We start from the raw sequence: 10,490 nt of genomic DNA on the forward strand, positions 1-10,490 counted from the left end.
TCAGGAAACACATTTTCACTATAAGGATGACCTGGCACAAATTCCCTGGAGAGGTGGTAGAGTCTCCATCCTCAAAGATCTTCAAAAACCATCTCTAGGTGACCTTACTTGAGCAGGGGAGTTGAGATGATGTCCAGAGATCCCTCCCAACCACAACCATTCACATTTATGCATTTTAAATTCAAACCATCCTCCTCCTAGTAGTCCATTGTACACAGCCTTCCCCTCTCTCCAGACTGTCTCCATTAACATCCAGGTTGCACTGCCAGCAGGCCTGGTAGACCTTCCTGCAATTTTGTAGATGCTAATTATTTTTTATCTCACAGGCAGAAATGTGCTTTGTAAGAAGGGTTGTACAGAGCAAATACAATTATTTGGGGGTAGGGAGGATATCTTGTCCATATGTTCGATACCATTGTACCATTCCAAAAATGTGCAGTGATAATTGCAATGATAATTGTTCAGCTTTTCAGGTTGGTATAGCCTCTTCTCAGTGTTATCTATCTGCCTGCAAGTTCTAGAAGATGGACTTGGTGCTTCATCTCTGACACACTTCAGGTAAGGCAAACCTCATTTTGGTTTACCCTTTCTAAAGTAGAGACTTAGATTTGTACAGGTGGCTACTTACCAATTGACTTAGGACAAACTTTTAATGTAGTGAGGTCTTATAAGCTTGTCATCCATGTAAATCAATATTCTGTCTGATGGAAAAGGTGAATACAATAAACACAAATAAATGGTCTTTTTCAGTACTGTTACTGCCATGGCCTAGGGAACTGTGTACTCCGTAGTGTTTCCCCTTCCAGTGGTCCTGGCTGTGGGTGAAGTAACATCAGGGCAGATAATTTTTGTGATTGCCTCTAAGCACCTTTTTGGTCTTAGATGGTTAGGGGTTTGTGTGTTTGTTTGTTTGTTTTATTTTTTTCTCTTTTTTTGTTTTTAATATCTCAAGTAAGTGTGTGGAAACTTACAGATGAAATGGAGTTGGGTCTGAACATCTAGGCATGTGTCATGCTGGATCATCCTGGGCAAAGATTCAGGGGTTTCTCAGAAAGATAATTATAATGGAACAATATCTATGCCCTGAAAAATCTTGAAAAATCATACTCTTAAAATCTTTACGTTAATATAAGTGAAGATGTGGTTATCAAAACGTCCTTTCAAATTCTGAGCTAAGGTACCTTTATTTTTAAGGGAAGTTGTATAAGAAAATATTCCTAGTAGAAAATTGATAGATCCATATTGCTTGAGTCTAAGTACTGGAGCTACCTCTTGAGGCAGAAGCAATGCAGTGTAAATTAGAGAGGCTTTGAAAATGTTTTAATTTTTATGGTTATATGTAACCTGTTTCTTCACTGCTACTGAGTTAAACTCACTGGAACACAGGATTTAGTTCTCAGGTAATATGAGTTTCCAAACTCTCTAAATTAAAACAAGAGTATGCTTACCAAAGAAAGCTATAACAGATTAAAACAGAAAGGGAAGGAAAATAACAGGAAAGAAAACGTTGAGACGAGAAGGATGTGGAGTTTATTACTCATTCCTAAGAAACCTGGTTATCAAATTTGATTAGGTTAATACTTTTTTTTTCCTTTTTTTGGTAATGCCTTTAAAAGCTATGCCTTAAATAAATGAATCCAACTGTATTTAGTTAGTGATTGTGGAAATGCTTCAGACATCCATGTATCTGAGTGAGTAGGAAGGCCCAGTGCATAAATTTAGGGGTGTATTACAGCCCCAGAGGCAAAACTGGAGAAGACACAGGTGTGGAAATGGAACAAAAAAGCACACAGAAAGAATAAGATCAAAAAGGAAGGTTTAATTGAGGCAAGGAGAAATCCAGTGAAGCAGCATTTGCCCAGCTGACTATGGTAAACAAGAAATGGGTCATTAAAGGAATTTTCAATATAATTAAAAATCAGAAGTAACCTAATTTGGATAACTACTGATCAAGAAGTCATGATTGTACCACAGCTGCTGTTACTTGACACTTAATTCTATTACAGGTTGGATTTGCAAGGCTGTTTTTAAAACACTTCAGTTCTCCAGGTTAATGTTGTTAATCACTTTTCTAGCTACTTTTTTGGACCTGGTGAGTTAGAACACTATTGTGGTGCTAATGATCCTCTGCACCTCAAACTGATAAAACAGGGTGTCTTCCAAAGACAGTTTTAAATCTGTTGATTAAGCTTTGGTTAGAATGTAAAAATGCAAATTTTATGAAGTATAGTACAGAAAAATATATTCCTAGAAGGCAAGTGGAATGGATGACTGCATGCTGTACTGAAAGTATCATAAAAAGTGCCCGGCTTCTTGGTTTTATATGGTTTTGCTGTCAACAAAGCATAATGAGGAGTTTAATTAGTTATGGGCTTTAAAAAAAAGGGAGAATTGCTCCTTAGTAATCAATAAATGTAAGACAAGACTTTAATGCAACACAACCCATTTGGGTCCACCCAAAATAAAGCCACATCTCAGATATTACTTAATAAGGAGACTGAAGTGTTGACACCATTTGGATGAGAGGAGTTTTGGAGTCTTACAGCGCTTTGAAGTCCAGGGATTCCAAAAATGCTGGGTTATACTTTTCTGAGTCTGCCCTTTGAATTTTGAACTGTTACTGCAGTACACAATGTTATGTCTCTGTGTTTGTATGAAAGAGAGAAAGAGTATGAGCTGCTGGTGTTACAAATCATATTATGGTCATGTTAATTCCTGCAGTACATTCCCCATATGGCTCCCACCACTTTCTTAGCAAATAAAACAATATTTCATTATTTCTTTTTCATAAACTATTTCTTTCTTATATTTTTTCTGGTCTTGCTTCTGTCTAATCAGTGTTTTCAATCTTGAGTCACATCATATTCTGAGTTAGAAGGGAGCCACAAGATTCATCCGGTCCAACTCTTAAGTAAATAGCTCATACTGGGATTGGACCTGCAACTTTGGCATAATTAGCACCATGCTCTGATCAGCTCTGATCCTACATTAGTTTTCTCAAAACTCCTGAGCCAAACTCAGCTCTGTTCCTCTTGCATTTCCCCTGTGTGCTCAAACCCTGCTCCTGTGCCAGGTGTGTGTAGCAGAGTCCTCTCTACTGTGCTGGGGCCAGGACTGTATGTGATGCAAAGAGAAGGGGCAGGAGCAGAGGGTTTGCAGGAACCACTTTTCCTGCTCCTGCTCTCTTCTCTTAATGATGTTAACTATAGGATCCCAGCTCTGAGGAGGGCTGAGATCTCCCCAGTATCTGCACCAGTTCTGGTCTGCTGGTTTTTACCATAAGGAGAGTAAGGGGGTTCAGACAGTCTCAGGTGGCTGCCTTCCTTTCAGGTTGGTTGTAATGTGCTGGAAAACTGAAGCTTTGGTTGTCAGCTGCAGCCATGCTCCAAGCTCATTTGGAATGTGGAGAATTTGAAGGAATGGCAACACTTAAGATCTTCAGGAAAAGCCTGAAGGAAGGTGGTGATGGCTTTGCACAAGTTCGTCTTCCTTTTGAGAGAATGCTAACTGTAGTTATCCAGGAAGTGCCAGGCGGCAATGAGTGACCCAAAATAGTTCTCCCTATGGATTCTCTTGAGATCCAGCAGCTCTGGATGTTTTTGCTATTTTTTCCATGATAGTGTTGCCTTTGGAGTTCAGAACAAAATGTTTCAGCTGAGCAATGCATTGAAGGCACAAGAATTGAATCTGAGAATATCTTTTGATGTGACATAAAATTAATGATGACAGCTAGTAGCCACAAGAGAGTGTACTGCATAATGTTCTTGTTGTGACTCTGTACTAAAACTTTTGAAGTTTAGAACTTGTCCCAGAATTTCTTCTTGATTTCACAAATAAGGACATTTACCACTCTATGCGCATCATCTCTATATAACCTCAAATTCTTAGGACAGCAGTACAACATTCCCTACTATGCATGGAGTAGCTAACAGAAGAAGTCACTGAATGCAGAAAATAATTAAAGGACCTAACCAAGCCAGTTAAAAAAAAAAAGGAAAAAAAAAAGCCAAACACATGGACCCCACTTTTAATCATAGTGAAGTACCTTTGTCTGGACTAGGTCCAAATGTTAGGTGTAAAGCCAGTGCTTTGTCCTGACAAAAAATGGAACAAAGTGCTTGGGACCGGTATCTGGGAAGAGGGGATCTGTTTTTAAGTCTTTAGTCTGAGACAGGTAGGGCAGGTCAGCAGTATGACATGATGGCCACCTACTTAAGGTTCATGGGCAGGCCATCTCAGGCACTCTTGAAGCTGTTTCACTGCTCATAAATTATTAACTTGACTGTGAGGTACAGAACTATTAGCTATCCTCTCTCTTGCTTCATGAATCACTACATGTGTAAATATTTATATGGATTTAGTCCTTAGGGAGTTACTACAATAGGAAGCAAAAGAATATCCAGTTTGGATAGCAGTAGCCAGTGGTGTGGATTGCCATCACAGGTGTCACTGAACTCCCTTTCATGAATTTAGATGCTTGTTGGTTCTCAGGCACTGTAAGAACATCTTGGTGTTAGGTGGACTTATCCCATAGTGGAGCCCTTAGCCCTAAGAATGGTAAACATGTTCCCCATATAATGTATGGCAATATGTAGAGACATTTCTTTACCAAGGAGTTGTCCATGTGAGCTTGCAAAACAAGAAGTGACAGCAGCAAAGATAGATACAGAAGTAGCTGACTGGCATTTCCACACAGAATTCAGCCACAATTTCTTTGGCAAACACCTACCTGCAGCTTTTCTGTTTGTAGAAACCCAATGGAGACACCTTAAGACAGGCAGCAGCTAAATTGTTAGGGAAGTCATTTAGATTAAAGCAATGCATGTTCATATTTCTGTGTGACTAAAATCAAAGGATTTAAATCTATCTGATTGTAAAGGCCCCAGGCTAAAAGGAGGTAAGTCTTTCTCAGTCTCCTTTGCTAAATACTTGTTGCAGGGATAGAGAGCCAGTGATTCAACCTATTGCTCACTCATGAAAGTATGGGGGTTGTGAAAAGGTGACATTTAGGATCCACTCCAGTGAATATTAAATAGTTACACCAAGTGGGACAGGTGTACTGGTAGAGATTGAAAAATACTTAACTCAAGGTACATAAGCAACTCCAGTTCAGGTGGGGCAGAGCCTTCAAATCCTGGCCCCAAATCCCAAGTGATCACCTGCTGAGTAGCTAGTAGCAATTTTGAGAAGGTCACTAGCCCCTAAATAGAGCATGGAGGCACCTACAAACAATTGCTGCTGGAGAGCCCTGAGGATGCCAGCTAGAAAGCAGAACTGCAGAGCATAGTTAAGCTCTGCTAAGCTCAGTTAGGTTACATCAGACCTGAATGATCTGGTCTAAAGGATGTCGCTGTACATACAGCTGGAACAACTGTGCAATGCCATTACACAAATAAATGACGTGCAGAAATAAAGTCGACCTGTGGGTGGGTGAGCAAGTTTCTCACCTATAATCTTCCTCACCATTTGCTTTGCAATAAAAGGGAGCTGTCAGAGACTGCCAATGGGAGCTGTGTCTCCCAGCCTTGCCCTCCCTTATCATATTTCTGAGCAAAGCCAGCTGATTAAGCAGCGTCTGGTGTGACTGACCTTGTATCTGAGGTCAGCCAGAGACCTGCAGAGCAACCTGTTGATTCATTCTAACAAACACAGGCAGTAACTTTCAAGTTTGCAGCCCTCGATGCCCTCACTCAGATGGGCATGGAGGAGTTACTTTAGGTCTCTTTTAGGTTTAGACGTCTGTTAGCTTGCCATACAGTTCAGCAAGTTTGCTGTGGCTCAGGGCAATTTTAGCCTGAGAAATGAGGGATGATGAAACCCTGCCTGCACACAGACACACACAGGTGTGCACAATATGGTAGGAGCAGGATTTGGAATGCAATAGGATATATCTGTGAGGATCAGTGAAGTAGAATGGGAGAACATAAGATCATATTGTAAGAACATGTGTTTCTGGAGTAATTCAAACCTTATCAGCACAAGGAAGTATTTGCCAGTGTAACTTCAATTGGTATTGCTGTACCAGGAAACCCTCCTAGCAAGTACAAAGCTCGTATTACTTTCCACAAGGAAATAAAGGCTTATCTTTTTGGAAAAACTGTTGTATTTTGGCCCAACACATTTAGGCTGGAAATCTTGGAAGGAGAAGCAAGAACTCTTTATCTTTTCACTTCTCTGTAGGTCAACTTCAGTCACAAAACGGGATTAATGTTTCTTATTCTGTAGTTTGCAGGAATAATGAGAGAAGTCACTACTTGAGCTTTGTATAATACTTTCCAAAAAAATATCTCTAATGCACTCTACTGATGCAGTGGTGTACTGTTAGGATGCTGTGAGCACTCACACAACCCCTTAGGCTGCCTGTTGTCTCTAGCTGGTGGCAGCAGTTGAGGAATAGTAGATGTGGTCTGCTTGGCTGCCAGTTACTCAGAGATAACCTAGTTCCCAAATACTGAATTTCTACAGGGAAAAAAAAGTTTAATCACACCCAAAGCTTAATTAGCCTCATCATGCTAAGCTTAAGCTAGTGCATGTGACTGTAGGCATGTGGTCCTGAGTGATATGCCAGAGGCAGTTTAGTAAAATCTTTAGATGTACAAGAAACCCAGGGAATCACCATCACTGCACAGATACCACAGAACAGTTCCAGTCTTCCTTCTGCTTCTACTGTTCTTTAAAATGCTTAGTTTGCCTGAAAAGGGCACTATAATGTAACAGACTGATTTGTTAAAGATCAGGGAAAGAATTAATCTCAGCCAGTATTAGGCATCTATATACAAATTAATCAAAGGACTTCATGATTTTTCTGGCCCACTTCTAGAATAAGATGGATTTCCCTAATAGTGTATGTCATTCCGTTGGTTTTACAGGAGACCCCAGCACTGTGCACATTCAGATGGCAGATGAATCACAGCCTAGAGGTCTTTACCCACCCTGCACCTAGGCCTCTGAGTAGTCTTCTGTGTGGATGCTAATAAAGCAATCACTTTTGCTTTTATTTTAGGCCAGTTTCACATTTTGGTATTCAGGCACTTGGCAGCTGTGTAATGTTTGGTTTGCAAACACTCCCAGGGAAGGGCTCAATCCAAGCCAATTATTTTCTTTACAAAGAGACAAAAACTCAAACATTTTTCTTTACTCTCACATTTTGTAAAACATTTTTTTGTTTTTCTACCCCAAAAAGGCCCAGGCTCAGTTCCTATACCCTTCACACATTTAAAGATCTCCTCTTTCCACACTTTACTCAGGATTATTGTGTGGTCCTGTGCTCAATTTTTATGGAAGTAGAAATATATTTAACTCTTCTTTAGCAGCCTAGACATTTTGGAAGCTGGAAAAGGCATGGACACATCCACCCTGTTCATCACAGGCACATGGACTAGGGCTGACCTGTTGCTACCTGAGCTGGTGTGTCTGAATGATGCACAGCCGCTCTTTGGAGAAGCTGGCTTTGGTGTAAAAGCAGCAGATTTCCTGGGAAAGGTGCTCCCTTCCAGGTGCTGTGCTGCACTGGGACCCTCACACTTTGTGCTGCTCTGCTGCTGGGTTGGGTGTCTCTGTGCCTGTGCTTTGCTGGGTGATGCAGACGTGCCAGCAGCCACCACGTAGCACTGCTGTCACCTCTGCTTTGTGCCATGCAGTGCAGAGTGCTGTTCTGAGGAGCCTCCAAAGAGGAATCACAGGGAGAGTTTAAAGCCAGCACTGTCTCTGTTTATAAAAGCCAGTCTCACTTCAGCTATTTTCCCACTGAGAAGTTCTCCATTAAACTGCCAATCCAGTCTTCATGCTTCCTCCCACTCATGAAAGTCTAGAGATCAAGATAATCTACTTCCAAGATAATGGAAGAATACTAAATATATGCCAGATACTTGATGGGATAAATGAGCATATTGTGATTAAAGGAAGTGAATCATATCTTCAAACAATGTAAATTTGTACAGACTTACCTCAGCCAAGAATGTATGCCCACGGTCATACTTTCAATTGGAATTGAAAGTTAACTAATAAATGGGAGGGATTTAGGTAGCAGGTCAGTCAGGCTTGTTCAGTCTTTCTCATGCTGGAGGCCAGGTAGGAGCTCTGGGCTTTTTCCACTTAAGCCCCAAGTCCCACAGTGCTGTCTTTCACATTCCTGATGCAGGAGGGACCCCTTTGATTTCCACTTCCACTTTTCCTTTCCTGCACACACAGCGGCTGCTACATCCACTGGAGGAAGAGACACTTGCTGTGATGCAAAGCAGGCACTGAATCTGGACAAGACACTTACCTGCTTGAAATAGTTTGGTCAGTCTGTGCTGTTGTTCAAGGAGTGTTTCATGTGGGATGTTCACATTCTCATTTGCAAGTTAACCCAAATAATAGGGGTGCTTGTAAGGCAGCCCAAGAGCAGCTTTCAGCTCATTGATGACTCCATCTGTACCCCGAGCAGTTTCTCTTTTTTTATCAAATGTTTTTTAAATTAAGTATTTATCTGACCATAAAATTCTATACTCTCCTGTTCAGAAGCTGGACAAATCTGTCTTTTATTTTGTTTCTCCAGTCTCTCTGAGGGCATAGATACAAGATAGAGGAGTATATCTGTTTTAATTGTTTCTTAGTTTTCTGTGTTCTATATAGAAACTATTGAAAGGCTTTACTGCCCTGTATCTTTTGAGCATAGACCTCTCCTGCATAGAATAATAAAGAATGAGTAGAATAAGGCCTGCTGGATGACTCCCAATGGATAAGAAAGACAGCAATTCTAGCACCAGATATGAAGAAAGCAGGTGAGAAGGAATCAGCTCAAAGATAACACCAAAAGGAAATAATGTTATCTGCCATAGACTAAGTTTTGGTTTTTGTTTGGTGATGTGTTTTTATTTGTTTTTTATTTGGTTTGGTTTTTTTTTTAATAGACACATTAGATGGTTTAGTCTCTTGTATTTTTTTCAGCTAAAATGTTTTCGATCTTTTTCTTTAAAGATAATTTTCTTCACGGTGCTGGAGAATGCAGAAATCAATATGTTGGGCTTGTTCGATGCTGATGCTACACTGAACAGACCTCTGGCATTATGGAAAGTGCCAATTTAATTGGAAAGACCCCGTTTTACGTTTTCTGGATCTGTGAAATGTGATTTTAAATATAAATGGGAGTCAGACCCAAGGGGATTATCCAGATTTATTAATTTAAATTATCATCAGTGTCTTAGTGGATGCTCTTGTGTCAGTTTCTAAGTGATTTTTAAGGTGGATAGATTGGGAAGTAGATGTATGAGCAGGTTAGTGGGTGAAACATGAGCATAGCTCAGAAGTCATGGTTGCCTAAACAGGAGTGCACAAATGGAGGGAGGGAGCTGCTGGATGCAGGGATGCCAATTAAGCCACTATGGGCAATGGTGGGTTTAGGTCCTTCTCCCTTCTCTTGATCAGCCCACCAAAGGATAGGGCTGTCCCTGGGGCCTGAGATAGGTCCCTGTCCTGCTAAGGTTTCAGCTATGGAACTGCTGTGAGCTCCCTCGCTTGGCACAGTGCTGCCTTGGGGACAAGGCCTCTCATTCATTCAGGGCTGCCCGGGCATTACAGAGCCACACAGCAGCTAGATCCTGAAGGCTGTTCAAGGATGTTTTGTGTAATGAGATCCTGGCAATCAGATTGCAGAGCAGCTACTCAGAGGTGAGGTGAAGTAATGCCAGTGCAGGCAAAGTGTACTGAGGTTGATGAGGCTGTGATGAAATCTAACTCGCCCTGTCTTCTTGCAGAGTTTACAAGTGTTATGAAGTGAAGATGTCTGGCAGTATTTCCCAGCTTTAAATGATGTAGGTTATCCAGGCTATAAAATGCTTTGGTTTCCTTTGAATGGTTTCTATAAACAGCTACAAACATGTCTCTCTTTCCCCACTGCTTGATTTACTGATGCCATACTCAGGCCTGCTGTTATCCCATTGCTTATTGTTACAGGTCTCAATAGCTCTGAAACAAAGACAAAACACCCTGTTTATTGGAGCAGACATCTCAGATGACATTTTCCATTACTTTCAGTATCACTGGTTTTTCCCTCTCTTTATACATCTTTTGTAGCCATGCAGCATAAAGGTTACCTGATCCAGGCTTTTGCCTGCCTCTGGTGGGAATTTTGTGATACTCTGGGAAGAGGGGATGCTTGTAAGAGTTAAGAAATGCACAAACTCTCTTGCTGTTGGGAAAGTCATATGTACTACTTGTGAATCATTTAAGGTGATTTGTGAATGCTGGCTATGCCTGCTCTTGCACTATCACAGGGCTGCCTGCAAGATCTGGCCTATGTGGTATTTTGTATTGTACTGTTGTTTGTGAACACTGAGTTATCGTGGATTACTTTATTATTCCATGTCATTCATGCACACTCATGCAGGCAAGCCAGGTATCAGTTTGGTTCCTATTTTCTGTTATTAAAGATGCATGCCTACATGTAAATCTACACTAAAAAAAAAAGCTGTATTCATACACTAAATCTCAGTTTTCTCTTTGCCTGC

Source organism: Geospiza fortis, unplaced genomic scaffold, assembly GCF_000277835.1.
Source record: "Geospiza fortis unplaced genomic scaffold, GeoFor_1.0 scaffold41, whole genome shotgun sequence".
Classification (NCBI taxonomy): domain Eukaryota; kingdom Metazoa; phylum Chordata; class Aves; order Passeriformes; family Thraupidae; genus Geospiza; species Geospiza fortis.